Source organism: Oryctolagus cuniculus, chromosome 17, assembly GCF_964237555.1.
Source record: "Oryctolagus cuniculus chromosome 17, mOryCun1.1, whole genome shotgun sequence".
Classification (NCBI taxonomy): Eukaryota; Metazoa; Chordata; class Mammalia; order Lagomorpha; family Leporidae; genus Oryctolagus; species Oryctolagus cuniculus.
In genome coordinates, this window is record NC_091448.1 from 28,750,288 (window position 1) to 28,772,541 (window position 22,254).

At 36.7% G+C, this 22,254-nt stretch overlaps 1 long non-coding RNA gene across 1 annotated transcript in view; it reads left to right on the forward strand.

Annotated features, from left to right (window-relative positions):
• Positions 1-1,050: 1,050 nt before the first annotated feature.
• Positions 1,051-22,254, forward strand: part of LOC127484469 (uncharacterized) — a 91,055-nt gene continuing 69,851 nt past the window's right edge. Inside the window, exon 1 of the long non-coding RNA XR_007911496.2 lies at positions 1,051-1,112. This is a non-coding gene — a long non-coding RNA (uncharacterized lncRNA). The remainder of the gene's footprint in view (positions 1,113-22,254) is intronic.

Below are 22,254 nucleotides of genomic sequence, written 5' to 3' on the forward strand. Positions count from 1 at the left end.
TTAAGATGCTCACAACCCACCTTGTATAGCCTGCATTCAAGTCCTGTCTCTGCTCTTAATTCACTTTCCTGCTAATGTGCACCTTAGGAGGCATCAGATGATGGAACAAGTAATTGGGTTAAAGATGCAGATGGAGTTTCCAGATGCTAGCTTCAACCTGGCCCAATCTTGGCTACTGCAGGCACTTAGGGAGTGAAACAGTGGAGTTGTCTCTGTCTTCTCTTTCTGTCTCTCAAATAAATAAAAACTAAATACATACATACATATATACACACATACATTTGATATTAATATCTACTGTTAAGTAGGATTTTCGAATAAGAAATCTGTTTAGCATTTCTTAAAAGGCAGAGTTGCATATATTAACCTTTAATTCATTTTTAACTAATTTCTCTTCCAGCACTGAACAAGCACAGATGTGTTTTGACTGTTACACTACTGAAGGCATTGTTTTCAAAGACATTAATTCAGTCATCTAGTATCATATTTTAACAGCTTTAATAAGAAACTTAAATGCTCACCTCTCATCATTGATCTTTTCTTGATTAGAGCTTATCAAGTGTTTCTTTCATACTCAGATCTATAGCTCATGCAAAGTAACTTAAAAGAAACACACTGAAATATATCTGAATTTAAATGACAGTTTTAGTGTCTTTGACTTCAGAAAATGAAGATAAGAGAAATAAATTGGCTTAAAATATAAGTATTTAGATTAATCTGTATATCTTATGGAGCTGCAGGGTGATTGTACCTGTGTCCCAGTGAAAATTTTATTTGAGTTATTATTTTGTAGCCACAAAAAAGCTATAGTTGTCTTAAAAAGATACTGTTAGTAGGGGAACAAGGATACCTATTGAAAAAGATTATCTCTACTCTTTTGGTATAATGTAAACTCTCAGAACTTTAAATAAAAACATCATTCAATTCCAGAACATAATTTTCTATCAGCAAATGAAATTAGATATTCCATAGCTCTGTGATGTCATCCCGGTCATCCAATTACAGAGAGGGTTACATGGCACTTTTTTTTTTTTTTACAGAGTTCAACCAGTGGTCTTATGTAGAACAAACAGAGCAACAACAGCAACAACAACACTAAAAGGAATAAAATAGTAAGTTGTTCCTCAACAGTCTAGATACATGGCACTTATCTAAAAGACCTCAAAGCCAAATTCACTTTAAATGACTCAATTATAAGATCTATTTTTTTAAAAAACTTTAAAATGAAGTAGAATAATAGATGGAAAACTCGTGAATATGATTACACAGAAAGTGCTTCCTTGCTCTTAGGCTCCCCCAATAGGATTTGACTATTTTAATTCCAGTAGTGTGGGGCTGGCCCCTTTATGTCATCTCTTAGGACTCACCCTTCTCCCCGTGAAGAATGCTCAGTGTTCTTGCTCAAGTGCTAGATTTCCAACAAAATCCCCCAACCCTTCTGTCATTTCACTGATTGCTATACTTTCTCCCTTTTCCTCTTTAAATATGTGTATTTAAAATCTATTTGTAAATATTTATTTGAGAGACAGAACAACAGAGAGAGAGATCTTATATACACTGATTCACTTTTAAAATGTTTGCAGGAGCCAGATCTGGGCCAGGCTGAAGACAGGATTCAGGAACTCCATCCTGATTTCCTACATGAGTAATAGGGGCACAGGTATTTGGACCATCTTCCACTGCCTTCCCAAGTGAATTAGCAAGAAGCTAGATCAGAGATGGAGAAGTGGAACTCAAATTGGCTCTCTGATAAGTGATACAAGTGTCTCAAGCAGTAGCTTAAACTGCTGTTCCAGAATGCTAACCCTTGAAAGTTCATTTTTTAGAAAAAGATAAATAAATATTTAGCCAGTCTAACAAAGAAAAGTATCTAAAAATAAATAAAATTACAGATGAAAAAAAGAAAAAAAACTCTAATAAAAAGAATAATGATTCCCCAGAAATGCAAAAATATAATTGAAACAATTATGAAGAAGTACATATTAACTAATTGGGAAATCTCAAAGAAACAGACAAATTCCAGGAAACATATAATTTGTTAAAACATTGAAGCAGTAACTATAATTCTCCCAACAGAGAAAAGTCCAGAGCCTGATGGCTTTACAACTTAATTCTACAAAACATTTCAAGAGTAAATAAGCACAGTACTATTCATTATATTCCAGAATATTGAAAGGAATTGAACTCTGCCAGACTTTTTTTCTGAGACCAGCATTACTCTGATACCAACACTAAAGAAGGATGTAATGTAAAAAGAAAACTATAGGCCAATATCCTTGATGCACGTAGATGCAAAGATTCTTAAAAAATATTAACAAAACAAATCCAATACTACGTTAAAATGTTTGTATGTCAGTATCAAACTAGGGAATGCAAGGATGGTTCAAAATCTGCAAATCAACAAATGTGATAAATCACATTAAGAGAATGAAGAACAGAAACTATATGATAAGGGCTGGCACTGTGGTACAGTGGGTTAAAGCCACTGCCTGCAGTGCCAGCATCCTGTATGGGTGCTGGTTCGAGTCCTGGCTGCTCCAATTCTGATCTGTTCCCTACTAATGTGCCTGGGAAAGCAGCAGAGGGTGATCCAAGTGCTTGGGCCCCTGCACTCATACGGGAAACCTAGAAGAAGCTCTTGGCTCCTGGCCTCTGCCTGGCCCAGCCTGGTCATTGTGGCCATTTAGGGAGTGAACCAGGAGACAGGAGATCTTTCTTTCTCTTGTCTCTCCTCTCTCTGTAACTCTCCCTTTCAAATAAATAAAATCCTAAGAAACCATATGATCATCTCAACAAAGAGAAGGAATTTTATAAAATTCAACACCCCTTCATAAACAAACAACAGATATTAGGTAAAGAAGGAACATACCTCAATATACTGGCTATATAGGATGAACCCACAGTCAATGTCATACTGAATGGGAAAAGCTGAAAATTTTGCCCATGAGATCTGGAGTAGGACAAGGATGTCTGCGTCATCACTCTTATTTAATATAGTACTGGAAGTGTTAGAAAGAGAAATTAAGGAAGTTAAGGAAGACAAAAAGACATCATATTTGAAAAAGAAGAAGTCAAAATATCCATGTTTGCAAATACATGGAAAAGCTTAAAACACACCCACAAAAATATGAACAGATAAACTAATTCAGTAAAATTACAGGATTCAAAATCAACATTCAAAAGATAGCAGCATTTCTATATGCCAACAATGAGTTTGCTGAAAGGGAAATCAAAAAAGAAAATTCACTCTTAATAGCAACAAAAATCGAATATTTAGGAATAAGCTTAATCAACTTAGTGAAAGGTCTCTACATATGAACATTAGAAAGCACTGATGAAAAAGCATGAAGAACACACAAAAAATGTAAGGATTCCATTTTCATGGATTGGAAGAATCAATATTGTTAAAATGTCTGTATTACCTAAAGCAAGGTTTAGCTGCAATTCAATTCCCATCAAAATTGCAATATCATTCTTTATAGAACTAGGAAAAAATGCTATAAAATGGATAGAGCTAGAAAAGATCCACAATAGTCAAAGTGATACTGAGAAAAAATATCATGATGGAGACCCTGAAGTATAAAAGTTAAAAGGAGAGTATAAAATGATCATAATTAAAATAGCATGGAACCGGCATAAATATTGAAACATAGATCAGTGAAAGAGAACAAAGAACCCAGAAATCAATCTACATTCATACAATCAACTTATTTTTTATGAAATTGCCAAGAAAATATGTTGGAGAAAGCATAGTCTTTTCAATAAAAGATGTTGGTGAAACTGTATATATAAAAGTAGAAAAATGAAATTAAATCTCTGCCTCTCACCATATAAAAACTTTTAACACAAGATGGATCAAACACCTAAAAGGAAGAGCTAAAACTGAAATTACTAGAAGAAAATAGGGGAAACACTCTAATACTTCAGTGTAGCAAGGATTTTTGTGGATATTTCCCCCACAGACAGGGAACAAAAGCAAACTAGCCAAATGAGATTGTATCAATAGTTTCAGCACAGGAAAGGAAACAATCAATAGAGTGAGGAGCTATCAGACAGAATGGAAGAAAATATTTGCAAGTTACTTACCTGACAATGGAAAAATATCCAGCCATAACAGGAACCCAAATACTCAACAGCTAAAACCCAATATTTTGATTAAGAAATGGGCAGAGGATCTGAGTAAGCATTTTTCTAAAGATTTTTAAATGGCTGACAAATAAATGAGCTAGTTCTTAGTATCACTTGCCATCAAGGAACTGTGAATAAAAACCACAGAGATATCACCTCATGCTTGTTAGAATGGCTATTATCAAAAAATAAGTAACAAATACTAAAAGTGATGTACAGAGAAAGGAACTCTTATAAGCTGTTTGTGAACATGCAAATTAGTTCAGTGGCTTTGGAAAACAGTATGGAGATGCCTTCAAATACTAGAAATAGAATTGACCTATGATCCAAAAATCTCACTACACTGGGTGTATACCCAAAAGATAGGAAATCATGTGAAAGTGATAACTGAACCACAATGATTTTTGTAAAAAAGTTACTTCATTTATTTGAAAGGCAGAATGACAGAGAGAAGGGGAGAGCCTGAGAATGAGAGAGAGTGTCCATCCCCTGGTTTACTCCCCAAATGCCCAGAACAGCCAGAGCTGGGCCAGGCTGAAGCTGGGAACTCTATTTGGGTCTCCCATGTGGGTGGCAGGGGTCCAAGTAATTGGGCCACCCTCTACTGCCCTCCTAGGCATAGTAGTTGGGAGCAGAACCAGGACTTGAACTGGTGCTCATATAGGATTGGGCTTTGCAAGCAGCAGCTTAACACTCTATGCCATAATGAGGGCTATGAACCACCATGTTTATTGCAGCACTATTCACAGTACCTAAGATAGGGATTTTTTTTAAAGATTTATTTATTTATTTATTTGAAAGCTATAGTTACACAGAGAAGGAGAGGGAGGGAAGGAGAAAGGGAGGGAAGAGAGAGAGAGAGAGAGAAAATGAATGAATCTTCCAATCATTGGTTCACGCAATGGCTGGAACTGCGCCAGTCCAAAACCAGGAGCCAGGAACTTCTGGGTCTCCCATGTGGGTGCAGGGGCCCAAGGACTTAGACCATCTTCCACTGCTTTCCCAGGCCAGAGCTGAGAGCTGGATCAGAAGAGGAGCAGCCGGGACTAGAACCAGCGCCCATATGGGATGCTGGTGCTGTAGGTGGGGGCTTTAACCTGCTGTGCCGCAGTGCTGGCCCCCAAGATAGCAAATGAAAAAGAGTCCATCTTTGTCTAAATGGATAAATAGAAATGCTCCATGTATACTCTTCCATAAAAAGAAATGAAATCATGTCATTTGCAGCAAAATGGATAAAAATGGAGAACATCATATTAGGTGAGACAAGCCAGTCACAGAAAGGTGAGTGTTGCATGTTCTCCCTCAAATGTGTAAACTGAAAAAAAATCAATTTTGAACACAGAAAAGTGATTACTGGAGGCTGCAGGCATAAGGGATTAGAGAGAGTCTGGATAACAGGTTCCAGATCAGAGTTACATGGAAAGAATTTTTCCTAATGTGGCACAGCATAGAGAGTGACCAACATGTACAGTTACCTAGTTTATATTTTATAAACAAATGGAAGAACAGACTTCTAAGCCTCCAATCATTAGGCATTATCAAAGAAGGGGAAATGATCAGTACACATTCTATACACATATTGTAATATCATGCTATAGCCCATAAACATGCACAACTATTATTAATATTTTTTAAAAATTTATTGATACATTAGTTTTTCACGGGGGCAAAAGAAATGTTTTAGTTACTGTACTTTTAATATTTTATATTAAATAAAGCAATTTCATCAATATGAGACATTTATACATTTTTGTGGAGTACAGTATAGTAGGAGTTTAATACACACACACACACACACATATATATACAGTGTAAAATGTTGAAACTAGTCCTGTCTTACATTTTAATAAAAACAGTATTTTTTCCTCCTAAAATCCCTCAAACTAAAGAAAAAGTATAATATTTCTGTTGAATCATTCATTTCTTGGTAGAATATTTTTTGAAAGTCTGATATATATATGGCATGTTTAAATGTTGTACCTTTTTGGCAAAGTCTGTCCCTGGAATGGAAACACAAGAACCCAAGAAACCATTGATTGTCAGATTCCTGAAATCAAGGGTCATAACTATTCCCACCTACATATGTCTGCCCTTTTCTATGCACTCTTCTACAGACGGCATGGCAGGGAAGCAGGTGCACTGAATAATTATTAATTGAAAACAAACCACCCTAGAGTATTATGAATATACCACCTTCTACTATTCTTCACATTAAATAGCTGTTTGTTTGTTTTAGACTGAACACCCCAGGGACAGTTATAATATCTTATTCACAGCAGTAAACCCACCCACATGCTGATACATAATAAATGCTGATTTTTCTCACAAAAAAAACCCTATACTTTAAAATATAAACAACTATATGATGGAAGGAATAAAAGATACAGAAGCAAACTCAAATTCATACCCCATTTTTCTCAGTGTGTATAGTTTTAATTAATAAGTGATAGGAATTCACTATGTCAGTTTTGGGGCTAGACAATGATGTGTATGATACCTCATTTACTAGTCGAAATAATAATGTACAATGTGTATTTCAACACTTAGGAGAATCTTTGTTTATTGTGCAAAAAACGAAGAAAGCTGAATTTTGAATCTTGGTTTCTTGAGCCCAATTCCTGTTGTCTTTGCAATTTTTTTATTAAGTACAAGAATCTCTATTCCTACAAATTTAGATTCTCTTTAGGCTCTTCATTTAATAAAGGGCAAGAAGAGGACGGAGCAGCCACTGTTATGTATTCAGCTACGGGAGGCCCAGATAAATGAACTGCACTTGCACACCTGAGACAACAGTGCCCTAGATTCAGTGATTTAGCACAAAACAGAACAACTAGTCAAGAAAAATGATGTGGTTAGCCTGTGTGATGAGGCAGTAATGAGAGGGATTCAGGCTGTCATGACCCTCTTACCAGCTAAAAGCTATGATCGCTTTCCCAAATGCTAAGCTAGTAATCTGTAACCACGGAGGCAGAGACTAAAGCTTACATCCTTCAAATGCAACCCACTTCTAGCGTATTTACAGTTATACAGTGGTTTTAACACTCTCCCTGTTTTGAATTCTCCAATCTAGAATTAAGGTTTTATAAAAGACTATACTCAAGCATGAAGAACCTTAATATCCAATCTTGTTTTGTTATTTTGAGAGCAACATGTGTTTAATATCATTTAAACATGCTTCTAATGTTTAATGTTAGTGTGCTAATTCAGGACAGAAATTTTAAGTCTTCTTTGGCACGGTAGATAAAGGTACTTACACTGGCAAAGGAGACCTCAATGGGCTGAAATTTTCATCTTTGCCTGTGTCTAACCAAGTAACTCCATTTCAGGTTTCAATGTCTTATTCGTTCCTCATCAACACCTTAACTTTTAACATGAACTATTTAGTAAGTCCAAGAATTTAATAGATCATAAGCAAATATTTATTTCTATTTATCAAAACTGGAAACATAGATACCTCTCATTTAATGAATAGAAAACCAGTCTATGGTTCATATACAAATATTATTTAGTAATGGAATAATTGATTTCTAACACATACAATACCTTTGATAAATCTCACTTGTAGTAGATCAAGGAAAAGAATCTAAACTCAAAAGGCCAGAGAATATATGCTTAAATAAATGTTCTAGAAAAGGCAAAAATATAATAGACAGAAAACAGATTTTTTTTCACCAGTATTTGGAGATGGAGGCCAAGATATGATCAATAATAGGTCTCAAGTGAATTCAGGAGGGTTAGAACTTTCAAAGGTCCTCATTGTAGTGATAGCTACAGGACCATACATGTTAATCAAAACACAAAGAACTGACATTTACTATCTGTAAATGTTATATTATTTTTATAAGCCCCATAATAAGATAATGCTATATAGCCACTGGAATAGCAAAAATTAAAGTGCCTGTCAATACTAAGTATTACTTAGGATATGGAACTAGTACAATTTTCAGACACATATATTTCTTGGTAATATAACATGGTACAACTGTATCACACAAAAAAAATATAGCACTCTCTTGTGAAGTCCACTGTAGTTATTATACAGTTCAAAATTTTAAATTGCAGATATTTACCCAAGAGAAATAGAAACATTTGTCTATACAAGGACTTGAACAATAATCTTAGAAGCTTTATTCATTGTAGTCCCAATCAGAAACAACACTAATGTAAACCAATAGGTAAACAGATAATCAAATCATGATGTATTTAGTAAGTCAAATGCTACTCAGGAATAAACATGCAGACCATTGATACAACAATGTAGATGACTCTCAAAATTTTCCATGAAAGAAGTGCTGTGAAGACAAATTTAAATTACAATTGTTGAAAACATCTGGATTTTGTTTTTGGTTATGGATGATTTGAAGAATTGAATGCAATAGAGAATAAGGAAAGCTTTTGGATGATGGAATCCTCTATATTTTGGTGGTGTTTACATGATCGTATATATTTGTCAAATTCATGTAACCATATCCTTATGAGTTTATTATATGCAACTTATTAACAAACATTTTACCTACATGATTTATTTCTGAAATAAATATTACAAATTTGTGAGTTGATGTTATAGATGGGGGTTTGTTAAGAGCGAATATGCAATATTTCTGGGGAATCACTTCCACAACACTGTCTTTTAGGAATTTACAATGAGGAAAAAAAATCATTCTGCTGAAAAATATCCCACAAAGGAAAATCACAGTATACTACAGAAGTATGTCAAGAGAGACTCAGCAGATGCCACAGTGGGGAATGGTATTTTTCCCAAGGACTTGAAATAATAAATATTAAAGAAGCAGTGAAGAAAATGAGCAAACAGATACAAATAAACTATGAAGCAGCAAACTCCAAAATATATGACTAGCAGCAGGCTTACTTAGAAACTAAGGGGCAGGCATTATGGTGCAGAGAGTTTCACGGTGGGTTGGGTGTCACGGTGGGTTGGGTGTCTTGCGTTCCATACCTGAATGCCTAGGTTTGAATCTCGCTTCCACTTCTAACCAAACTTCCTGCTAATGTGCATCCTGGAGGCAGCAGATGATGGCTCAAGCACTTGGGTCCCTGCCAAATCCTCCATGGGAGGACAGCATGTTGTTCCTGGCTCCTGGCTTTGTCCTCCTGATCTGTCCCTGATTCAGCAGATGTTTGGAGGCATGAACCAGTATATTTAAGATCTCTGTGTAACTGTTTCTCAATCTTTGTCATTCTTTCAAATAAAGTTTTAAAATTAAATAAACATTTAATAAAATATAAAATCATAGTGCCAATAAGATTACAGTCATCTAAATAAATTTAAAGAATAATTAGCAAAAGAGCAAGAAGGTATAACTCAGGAAAATTGGTTTGGAAAATATAATGAGAAATTATCCAATAATGAACATAGACAAATATTAAAGATATAAAAAAGAATCAATAAAAACGTGAAAGAATTAGATTTTCCAACATGCATATAATAGAAATTTCTCCCCAAAGTGGAAAAGAAGTAATGAATAGAAAAGAAGACATTACCGAATTGGGATTTATAATTGAAAACTGATACAGCCATAAGGAAATCAGGGAGTCTATTTTATTCCAGAAAGGTGTTCAGGATAAACATATTACCAGAGACAAAAAAAGGTCTTTTTCAAATAACAAAAGGTTCTATCCATTAAGAAGATAAAACAATTAAAATGTGTGTGTGCCTAATAACAAAATTTTTAATACATGAAGCATAAACCAACAGAACTAAGGAGAAGAAAACAAATTTCACAAACATTTGAAGATACCTCTTGATAATGGCCTTAGCATGTAGAAAAAGAAAGAATATGTATTACCTGAACAATATCCATCTCTCCCCCACTCTCCCCTCCCCCTCCCCTCCCTCTTCCCCTCCCCCTCCCTCTCCCGTGTCTGTGTCTGTGTCCTCCTCTCTCTGTAAGTCTGACTTTTAAATAAATAAATTGATCTTTTTTAGAATTTTATAACCACACCCAAAGGACAGCAGCTGAACCAGTGGCTCAGGGTTCTGTTAAAAGGCAATCTGTATAGTGGTTCATAGCTGTGATTCAACAAGGCTCCACCAGGAAGAATTTGCAGATAGTAAATCTGGTATTGATTCTGAGAAGAGTTTATGCATAAGTTTATTATTCTAAAAGGCTTTTAAAGGAGGGAAGTTTGCAAAAAAGCCATTTTACTCTTGCATATTACAATTTCTCACCAAGATTATATTTTCTTTTCTTGAGGGAAACTATTGGCAATTATCTGGCCAAGAGCCTATATCTCTATATTGCAATTATGGTAAAGAAAGGAAAATTAGGAATTGCAAAGGTAATATATTTGAAAAGTTAATATAGGGAAGATAGGGAATAGAAGAAAGAGACAACAAGAAAATACAAGAAAAGCCAAGAAATAGATTACAAAGATGGTGAGAAAAGAAATTATGGCAATGTAATTCTGATTTGGAGAGAGAGGATTGATTCTGAAAAATAGCATGCATTTGACAACTAATAGCGTACTTGCCTAGGTTTTTAATTTTCTTGTCTCCTGGAAACAAAAACAGGATGACTGAAAGATCGCCAAGTTTTATAATATGATAACAAAATAAGTGAAGGTCTTGTTTGTTTTGTTTTTATTCTGGTGATTTCTAAAAGCTAATCCTGGAATCTGCTCAATGAAATATCCAGAATAAACACACACACACAGTATTTGTTGCCATCTTTAAATTATAAAAGAAATAAAGTAGAAGCTAGCTGTGAGAATTTTTGTATGCTATGTTAGATAGTTAATTAACTGACACATGTAAGGGATAGATGATGCTCTTGGGACCAGTGTAGTGGCTCAGAAAGTAATGCCTGTATCCAATATTGAAGTGCCCATATGAGTCTTTTTTGCTCTGCTTGCAATTTGGCTCCCAGCTAATGCACTTGGGAAGGCATAAGACGATGACCTAAGCACTGTGCCCCTGTCACCCACCCATGTGGGAGACCCAGCTGCAGTTCCTGGCTCCTGATTTCAGCGTGGCCCTGCCCTGACTGTTGTGGCTATTTGGGAAGTTACCCAACAAACAGATGAGCTTTTTCTCTGTGTCTCTCCCTCTCTCTCTGTCACTCTGCCTTTCCAACAAATACAATTTTACAAAGAAATGATGTTCCTAGATTCTGTAGCTACTACAGAATGTTATTGCTTTTCTATCATTTATTTTTATTAATCATTTATTCATTCTATAAATATTTGATTTCTTCTGATGTGCTTGATACTGTTCTAAGTATTAAGAGAAGTAAACAAAAATGGTAATACTAGTAAAATAGTATTTACTATTAAACATTGCTATTAATCATTTATTATTTACGAAATATTGTGAGTAAAAATAGAAATTTCTGTTTCCATGCATGTGGCATTCTAATATGAGCCCATTAATTTCTATCAGAACTGCAAGGAACTACTTTAAGTTTTGTGTTTAAAAAACACATTAAGTCAACACTCCTTACAATAATCCTTAAAAATACATGATATCAAGTAATAGTTGTGTTCTCTCTCAAATTTAGAAGTACTGCTTGTTTCCAATCATGAATTTATATTACTCTTTCTCTTCATTTCTACCAAATTATTATTTATTTTTCCCTTACACATAAGCATCTGTTCCCCATTTTGGGGCTAATTCAGGCACATAGGGCATTTCAGGATTTTTAAAAATACTCTAACATTTTTTTCACCTTTCTGAAGTAATACCAATACTTACTTCCCATTTTCGGATTCTCACTTCTCACTTTGTCATTTGGGCGCCTTTAGATTCTGAATAATTGTCAGCTAGGGGAAATCTTGGAAAACTTTAGAAATTGGCTGTTTTTTACTTTCCAAAATTATAACAACAACAGAGATAATCATCAATATATGCAATTTTTCATAAAACATTTCTATATTTTCAGGCTGCCTGCGGCGCCAGCCTCCCATATGGGTGCCAGTTTGAGTCCCAGCTGTTCCTCTTCCAATCCAGCTCTGCTATGGCTTGAGAAAGCAGTAGAGATGGGCCAAGTGCTTGGGCCACTGCACCCACATGGGAGACTCGGAAGAAGCTCTTGGCTCCTGGCTTTAGACTGGTGCAGCTCCGGCCATTGCGTTTATTTGGGGAGTGAACCAACGGAAGGAAGACCTTTCTCTCTGTCTCTCCCTCTCAGTGTCTGTAACTCTACCTCTCAAATAAATAAATAAAATCTTTTTTTTTAAAAAAAAAAGAAAAGAAAATAATTACAAAACTTGCATTCGTATAAGGATCTAAGATTAATTTATAGTCTGTTAAATAATTCCAGAAAAGTTTCTCTAACTGGGTCACTCTCAAAAGTGTCCTACTTGTGAGTCAGTGACTGGGACACTGACATAAACAGCCAGCTTATAGTATTGTCACTTGACATCATGGAGAGCAAGTAGCCACCTATTATTCTGACGTTTTTCTTGTTACTGTGCCTTATATAAATATGGCCTAGTCTTAAATGATCTTCAAAGTAAGACTCAGGCTGGTTGTAGGATGTCCAGTTTGAATGGAGGAGAAATATATGCATCCAAGGGACAGTTCTCAGTTAAACCCAGCGTCAGTGCTTTTCATTTGTTACATGTAAAAGGTAGAAATGCTGGAGTACCGCACTTTTTACTGAATTTTTTCTTAGATCTAAAAATAACTGAAAGAATCAGTTCCCAGTTTTTTTTTGTAAATACTCTAGAGTCTGAAGCAGTTTCTCTTAGGCGAGTCATGTTTTGCCTTTCCTGGGCAGCTGAGGCATTTTCATGATGCAGTAGGGCCTTTGCAGCTCTAATAGAAATAGTTTTTTTTTTTTTTTTTTCTGACAGGCAGAGTGGACAGTGAGAGAGAGAGACAGAGAGAGAAAGGTCTTCCTTTTGCCGTTGGTTCACCCTCCAATGGCCGCCGCTGCAGCCGGCGCACCGCGCTGATCCTGGCAGGAGCCAGGAGCCAGGTGCTTTTTCCTGGTCTCCCATGGGGTGCAGGGCCCAAGCACCTGGGCCATCCTCCACTGCACTCCCTGGCCATAGCAGAGAGCTGGCCTGGAAGAGGGGCAACCGGGACAGAATCCGGCGCCCCAACCGGGACTAGAACCCGGTGTGCCGGCGCCGCAAGGTGGAGGATTAGCCTATTGAGCCACGGCGCCGGCTAGAAATAGTTTTTAATTAACTGGTTAACTGATTCACATTTAGAAGATGAGTAGAAAACATAGCTCAGCCAACTCTCTCCAACCTTTATTTTCTCGATTCCTCTGTACTTTTCAGAGGAAAGTTGATTTCCCGAATCTTACTGAGGTGTCTGCATTATTTCAGCTCTCTATCGTATTCTTATATTTTAAAGATTTATTGATTTGTTTATTAATTTGAAAAGCAGAGTGATGAGGAGAGGGAGAGGGAAATAGATGGATCTTCCATCCACCGATTCATTCCCCAAATGGCTGCAACAGCCATGATCGGGTCAGGCCACAGCCAGGAGCCGGAAACTCAATCCTGGTCTCTCAGATGAGTGGCAGGGGCACAAGTGTTTGTGCAATCTTCCACTTCGCTGCCTCTGGGTTCATTATCAGGGATCTTAATCAGAAAGGGGCAGCCAGGACTTGCACAAGTATTCTGATGAGGGATGCTGGCGCTGCAAGCAGCAATTTAACCCACTGTGCTATAAGGCTGGCTCCCCCACCCTCCCACTGTCCGGTTCTTATTTTTTAACCTTATTTTTTGTTTAACATGAAAAGTATTATGTGTTTATGGAATATAATGTGTTCTGAAATATTTATAATTTGTGGAATAACTGAATTAATCTAATTAACATGAATGATTTTACATGGTATTTTTGTCATGAGAACACTGTCTATCCATCTTCTTTGCATTTTTAAGTAATATGGCATGTCATCGTTGGCTACAGTCACCGGGCTGTGTAGTATATTGCCCAGATTTGGCCTAATAGTAATTACATACCTTTTGAGCAACATCTCCTCAGTTTCTTCTCCTACCAACCACCCAGCCCCTGATAACCAGCATTCTGCTCTCTACTTTTATAAGATCAACATTTTTAGACTCCACATATAAGGGTGTTTATGTGGTATTTATCATACTGTGCCTGGAATATTTTACTCTACTGTTTCCCCTGAATTCATACATGTTATTGCAAATGACAGGAATCCTTTCTCTTTTATTGCTGAATAGCGTTCTGGTGTGTGTGTGTGTGTGTGTGTGTGTGTGTATTTATTTATTTATTCATTCATCTCTTCTGGATACTTACTCTTCTCTATTGTGACTAGCACTGAAATAAATATGGGAGTTCAAATGTACTATTCTTTAATTCCTCAGAGAGAGTGACTGTTTTCATTATTTTAAATTTTGAATGCTCATAGACTTTCTCTATTAAACTTAAACTAAATATAGTATTTTATCTTCATTTCATTACTAGACATTTCTATATGGAACACAGTACATACAAAGAATTTATATTCCATAAGCATATTTTCATACTATTTATCTACCTCATTGCTGTATTCTGCTGAGATAAGGAGGCCCAGTAGTACAGTGAGCTTATTATTTCCAGTAGTAAGATGCCATATTCTTATTACTACAGGCTAGAATTACATTAGGATTTTATTTACGTACTTATTTATTTACTTGAAAGGCTGAGTTACAGAGAAAGAGGGAGATTCAGAGAAAGAGATTTTTCCATCTGCTGGTCTGCTTCCCAAATGGCTGCAACAGTGGAGGCTGGGTCAATTCCAAGTCAGGAGCCTGGAACCTCAGCTGGGTCTCCCATATGGGGATCAAATGTCCAAGCACGGGGGGTTATTTTTCACTGCTTTCCAAGGCACATTAACAGGGAAGTGGAGCAGCCAGATGCGAACCAACACTCATAGGAGATGCTGCTATCTCAGGTGGCAGCATAACTTATTGTGCCACAATGGTGACCCCACATTAAATGTTTTGAGCTGTCACGTGATAGTGCCAACTTGTATAAAACTAAGGCTACCACCAAATGTAATTTTCTTTTAAACTTGATTATAGCCTATCAATCCATATTGTCATTAATACTATTATTTTAATACTTCTATCATTTCAGCTATCCCTTCCAGCTGTAGACTACATGTAAAATTTATTTTTAAGATTTATTTATTTATTTGAAAGGCAGAGTTACAAAGAGGCAGAGGTAGAGAGAGGGAAGACTTCCATCCACTGGTTCACTAACCAGATGACCACAATGGCCGGAGCTGTGCTGATCTGAAGTCAGGAGCAGGAGCTTCTTCTGGGTCTCCCATGTGGGTGTAGGGGCCCAAGGACCCAGGCCATCTTCTGCTGCTTTCCCAGGCCAGAGCAGAGAGCTGGATTGGAAGTGGAGCAGCCAGGACTTGAACTGGTACCCATATGGGATACCGGCATTGCAGGCTCTGGCTCTGCCTGTAAGCCACAAGGCTGGCCTTGTAAAATTTTTAAGTGTCTTGATGTACCTGCTTCAGTTCTTCATTGTATCAGTAATAAGCATATTTGAATAGCAAAGAGTTAAGGACCAACATCTGAAATACTCTTGTGAGTAGCTATTGAACTTTCACCTTTAAAATGAAATTGATTTCCTACCAGGTGCAAAAAAACACCAAATGGATCTATTAGTTACTCTTTAATTATTTTAATGGAAGATATTTTCAGATTTTAAATATATCTTTTGTCTTTCACTCGTTCTTTTAAATTTATTCAAAATAATTTTGAAATGGAAATAAAGTGAATATGCTGTGACTTTCATATGATAAACCAGCTTATAACAGTGTTTGCTCATCACTGCGCTGGACACATTCCACTTTCTAATCTGATGAGTTTTATTCTTTGATTCCGTGTTTGTTAAGCTAACTGACAGTTTGTGGTTGTTTTTCTTGTGTTTTTTAGTCATGAAATGTTGCTTGGCATTTTGTCTCTGTTATCTGCCAATCTCCTCAATCAGAGCACTTGAATTTTAAATGTAGACTAAGTCTAATGACGGGTTGTAGAATCAACTCTGTTCACAATCAAAGCACATTTGAAGACTATCTGTGCAGGGTCCCAATGAGTCACTCTCAAGTCAGATTTGCTCTTCCTTGCACTCTGACTTCTTCCACATCCACCGTTTCCGCCATCAGCTCTAATATGCTTTATAATGTTCATAGTAGGTCTCTCATAGTACAGTCCCTGACTTCAGTTTTATTATCCATGCTCTATGTGTATGCTGTATATTTAGGAGTAATGTGAGAGACAGGGGAGGAGAGAGGGTAGGGGAGAGAGGAAAAATGCAAAGGAGTGAGAACAATCCTTTACTTGGTAGCCTGCTTAGATGGCCAGTCACTCTTAGGTCAGTATGTCTTCAAATCCCGTGAGCCCTTTTGGACTAGGATGCCGCCTATCTCACAGTCCAGTGGGAAGAAACTCATTTCCTGTTGATGAACTTTTCTAACCTTTTCTACTTTCCATCTGGTTCATTTTACTGAGCCTCTGCTACTTATCTATCCAAAGCAATGCTCTCTGCTCTTGCGTATTAACCTTGCAAACTTCTCACATATCTCCTGCCTGTTTAGACGGACATCTGTCTCTTATCATCTAAATCCCCAGACATGGGGTGTTCTGGTTCACTGACTACATGCAAGGGGGAAGCAAGTCTTGGAAATTCAGACTCCTTTGCTGAAAGGCTGTCACTGCTTCTGCAGCCCTCAGATTTCTGGACGACTTGGAATATTCTATGTCCAGCCAAGTCTAACAATTCTCAGCCAAGATGCTTTCACAAACACCAATTTCCTAGACACAGCTAATCCTTTTGCCTCTGTATCTGCCTGCCAGACCTACTTTCAAATGACTCTCTCTAGTCTCTGCACCTGAGCACTTTGTTTAACTCTAGTTTTGAAATCCCAACCTAGTTAATGCCTCATTTCCCACATGGTGCTAAGAATTAAGTGTGTATATGTAAATATATATATATATATATTTCCTGCTCTTCAAGATTCTACTCACTTTCTGCCTTTGTGAAACCTCACTCTTCTGTTGGAGCAAAGGAGTCATTTATATCTTTTTCATGGTCCTTAGGACACATCTGCTATTTATGGGCTTGTCTCTTCTACTTTAAGGTGTGCTATCTAAGGGTGGAAACTACATGGATTTTATCCAGTTAGATAAACATATGTAGCAACTACCACTTGCTAGGAACTGTTGGCAATGCAGATTTTTAAAAATATTCATTTATTTATTTGAAAGACAAAGAGACACATGAAAAGATGGAGAGGCAGAGAGAGAAAGCGTAAGAGAGATGTTTCCATTCACTGGTTCACTCCACAAATGACTGCAGCAACCGTGGCTGGGCAAAGTAGATGCCAGGAGCCTGAAACTCCATCTGGGTCTCCCATGTGGGTGTAGGGGCCCAAGTGCGTGGATTATCTTCCTTTGTCTTCCCAGATGCATTAGCAGGGAGCTGGATCAGAAGTGGAGCAGCTATAACTGTACAAACTCTCATATGGGATGTGGGCATTTCAGGTGTCAGCTTAACATGCTATGCTATGGCACTGGTGCAAAAATGCAGATTTTAAAGAAAAAATGCAAAATTTTATGTTTTCTGTAATGTAGAATCATGATTAAATTACCAATATAACCAGCTTAAATAATTTATAGAAGTTTATTGGATGAATATTTGTTGACTGACTACAGTTCTTTTTAAAGTTTAATTTTATTTGGAAAGCTCAGTGACAGAGTTAGTGATTGTCCATCCACTAGTTCACACTCTAAAGGCCTGCAAAAGCTGGGGCTGCCCAGGCCTCAACCAGGAGCCAAGAACTGCATCTGGGTCTCTAATGTGAGTTTCAGGACTGCAACTACCTGAGTCACTATCTGTTGCCTCTCAAGTGCATTAGCAGTAAGCCAGAATTGAAAGTGGAGCAGCCAGGACTTGAACTAAGCCCTCCAGTATAGGATGTAAGTGGCAGTGAAACCCACTATGCTACATTACTGATACTGATGAGGACAGATTCTTAAATCTTAAATACTTGCTTTAGTGCTTGATCTCCAGGAAGCAAATGCCATTTATTGTGCAAAACAAATTTTAGAATGACTGTTGAAGCTGTTTGAGGAGCTTGGATTTGGAAGATTATTTATCATAATTAAGATAAAATTCTAAGCCAGGGACCAGCAATTTTTTTTCCTGTAAAAGACCAAATAATACATATTTTCAGATTTGTGATGATACAGTTTGCCAGAATCACTCAACTCTGGTGTTGTGGCATGATGGCTGCCACAGACAATAGCTAATTAATAGGTAAAATTTTAAATTACAGATCCTAAAATTTAAGCATGACAGAATTTTAATGTGCCATGAAATATTGCTGCTTCTTTTTAATTTTTTTTCCTCAGTCATTGAAAAGCCATTCAGTTTGAATATCTTGCAGAAATATTTTGGTGGATTTTGAACACTGGTCCCTTGTATATGACCCTTCATCTGGGTTTTCTCCTGTAATTTTTTTTTTTGACAGGCAGAATTAGACAGTGAGAGAGAGACAGAGAGAAAGGTCTTCTTTCCATTGGTTCACCCCCAAATGGCCACTACGGCTGGCGCTGCTCTGATCCAAAGCCAGGAGCCAGGTGCCTCCTCCTGGTCTCCCATACGGGCGCAGGTCCCAAGCACTTGGGCCATCCTCCACAGCAGAGAGCTGGACTCGAAGAGGAGTAACCTGGACAGAATCCAGTGCCCCAACCGGGACTAGAACCTGGGGTACCGGCACTGCAGGTGGAGGATTAGCCTAGTGAGCCGTGGCACTGGCCTCTCCTGTATTTCTTTTGAGAGCCTTTGTATTAAGATGAATCTTAGATTTCTTGATATAAAACTTTTCAAACTCCTGCAAACAGAAAATAACTTAGATCTGGTTTAGGTTTTTAATATCTGACAGGACAAGAAGGAACGGTGGCAATTTCAAATAATCAGGACAAAGCAAATATCATGCGCAGGTGCAAGAGCATCCACGCTCCTGTGTTGGTTAACTCAGAGTCATGTACGTGCTTATCCTCTAGACTATTTTTGGTCTTTGTGTTTAGTGTTTCCTTTCACTGACATAATAATAGAGAGGGCCAAATAAAGTTCAAGGAAATTATCTTTTGTGATTAGATTTGAAATGTGTCTGTGTTTTGCTTAGAAAAAAATCATCTTTATTGGAATAATACATAACACAGGCATGTTTAATCTCAGGGTACTGGGTCAGCCTTTGTCTTAATTTTGTCCAATCCACGCTAGTGTTAAAAACAATGTTCTTTGTCAAACCTTATTTCTGTTTGCTGAGTCAGTTGAACCAGTTGATCTCTGTATCTGAGAACTCAATAGAATCACCCTGATCCTGATAGCCTGTTCAAAAAATGTCCTCTTTTTATGCTTATAACCAAAACCAAATTCATCTCCAGATTGATTATAAGAAATGAGTTTCCTGCACATACTTTTTACAGTCATGTTATTTTGAGAAGAACTTGGCCACTAAGTCATTTATTTCCTTCCCTGTTGTCCTTGAATCTCTCCTTCATTCTCTGTTGGTCATTGTGGAATAAAGTGTAGACAGTATAAAAAATGACCATGTCTGTGTTACAGTATATTTACAAAACTGAGCTACAGGTAGAATTTAGTCTGCCAGATAAAAATTTGCCAACTCTTAAACTAAAGTATATGTTATGTGTATTTATTAAAAAACTGATATTATATGTTCTTTTTGTACAAAATTATTCATCACAAAAGCAGCGTTGAGAGACAGAGATCTTCTATCAGCTGCTTCATTTCCCCGAAATGACCATAAGAGCCGCAGATGGGCCAGGCTAAAATCAGGAGCCTAGAACTCCATTCAGTTTTCCCATGTGGGTAGCAGAGGCCCAAGCACCTGGACAATCTTCTGCTTTCCCGGGCCTATAAGCAGGGACTGGAAACATTGCACTGCTTTGGCAAGCTGTATTGTAGGCAGAAGCTTTACCCGTTGTGCCACAATGCTGGCCCCTTATATTACATATTTTAAATCCAAAATATATTATTTTTTGTTTTAAAATAAAAACAAAGCATTGACAAGCAGGTTATTATTATGGATTACTTGTAATGGAGCAAACGATTTTAAAAATATGTATACTAAATGGAAACATATCTCTTAGCATCTGCATCTCATACTTGATTCATAGAATCTGTGATGCAGTAGACATTCCTGCACATGTCTTGGAATAAACCATACCTTTAATCAATAGTGTGAAAACAACACCGGTTTGATCACACTATAATGTGACAGCATTTAATTTACAATATTCACAGACAGGTTGGTTTTCTTTGGCTGGTGCCATAGCATTTATCCCTTATCATTTTCTCGTTGAATCAGACTATTTTCCCTTCTTCCAGACTCCAGTTTTGAATTTGGTAAAGTCCATGGGTCAATGGCAGATTTACACATGCTATTTGTCCACCTGATGCTTATTCAAAACAACTGCTTCTCTCATGGTGGGCACTAGATAGTGAATATATTTGTTCATTTTATTCCAGACAGATGTCCTGATGCTATCTTTCCAGTGAATGTAAATAATTCTTTGGTCTAACAACAGTGAAAGGTTTAGACATTTTTCTCATGTAACCCTTACATGCTTTGCAATCCAAAATAGTTTTCATGACATTCAACCACAAACACTGTGGAAGTGCCTTGCCTACAAACAGGTGAAGATAATTTCTGAGTGCCAATTATATTCCTATTTCCACATTTAGATTTTTCATGTACTATGTGTCATCCAATCAACATATACTGTGAGATACATAGTAGTAACTAAAAGTGAGAAAACAGTTAAAACAGTTACAGATAGTATACTAAAGTTCTCAAGCATTTCCTGTGTAGCAAAAGGGTAACAGTAAAGCATGGCGGTGTTATCAATTTCTGCACTAGAATACCAGACACCAGCATTTTATTTTATTTTACTAAAGATTTATTAATTTATTCAAAAGGCAGAGACACAAAGATCTTCCATGTGCTGGTTCACTTCCCAAATGTCTACAGTGGCCAGAGCTGTCAAAATTGAAGCCAGGATTCAGGAGTTTCTAATAAGATGTTACATGTAAAATATGAGTTTCCTCTCATAACTCATTAATGTACTATTACTAAAATGATAAGTACAGCATGTGATTCCCCTTCTTCATGGCTTCTTATCTTAGATGTTTCAACCATGAAAACGTTAATACTTTTTTAAAAAACTTGGCAATTAACTTTTCATCCATATTCCTAAAATCTGCAAATTACAATTGAAAGGAAAGAAGATATTCTTTAGTTCAGACCAACTTACAATGCCAGCAGAGTCTGGCATGTAACATATATGTTTCACATGAGCTGAGGAGTAGGTTCATTGTATGTATTTTGTGAGCGATGGTACAGAAATTTTTAGGAGAGAATGTAGTTACATAGCCCAACTCCTAAAAGAAAGAAGCTGTCAAACCACAATACTATACCAAGAAAAGCTCTCATTTATAAATTAAAGTGAAATAAAGACCTTCCAAAACAAACAGAAATTAAAAGAATTTGTCACCACTTGTCTAGTCTTACAAATGAGTCTTAAGAAAGTGCTACACACAGAAACAGAAAATGATAGTCATCATTATGAATGAATATGAAGGTGTAAAAACCTCCTAGTACAAGTACAAAGGAAACCCAAAGCAAACAGTAGGAATATTTATGGAAAAATGGCAGGGTTAAGTTGTTACTTATCAATATTAATCTTGAATGTAATTGGCCTAAATTCTCTAATTAAAAGATACAGACTGGCTGAGTGATTAAAAAACAAGACCCATATTTGCTTCCTAGAAGAAATGTACCTCACCAACAAAAATATACACAGACAGAAAGTGAAAGGATGGGAAAAGATATTCCATGCTAATGGAAAGCAAAAAAGAGGAGTAGCTATCATAATATAAGACAAAATAGACTTTAACACAAAAAGTATACAACAAGAAGGGTATTATGTAATGATTAAGGTATCAATTCAATAGGAAGATGTGACTATAATAAATGTTTATATATATATATATATATATATATATATACACCTAATACCGGAGTACATGAATATTTAAAAGCAATGTTAATAGACCAAAATGAGATATAGACTCCAATGCAACAATGGAGATTT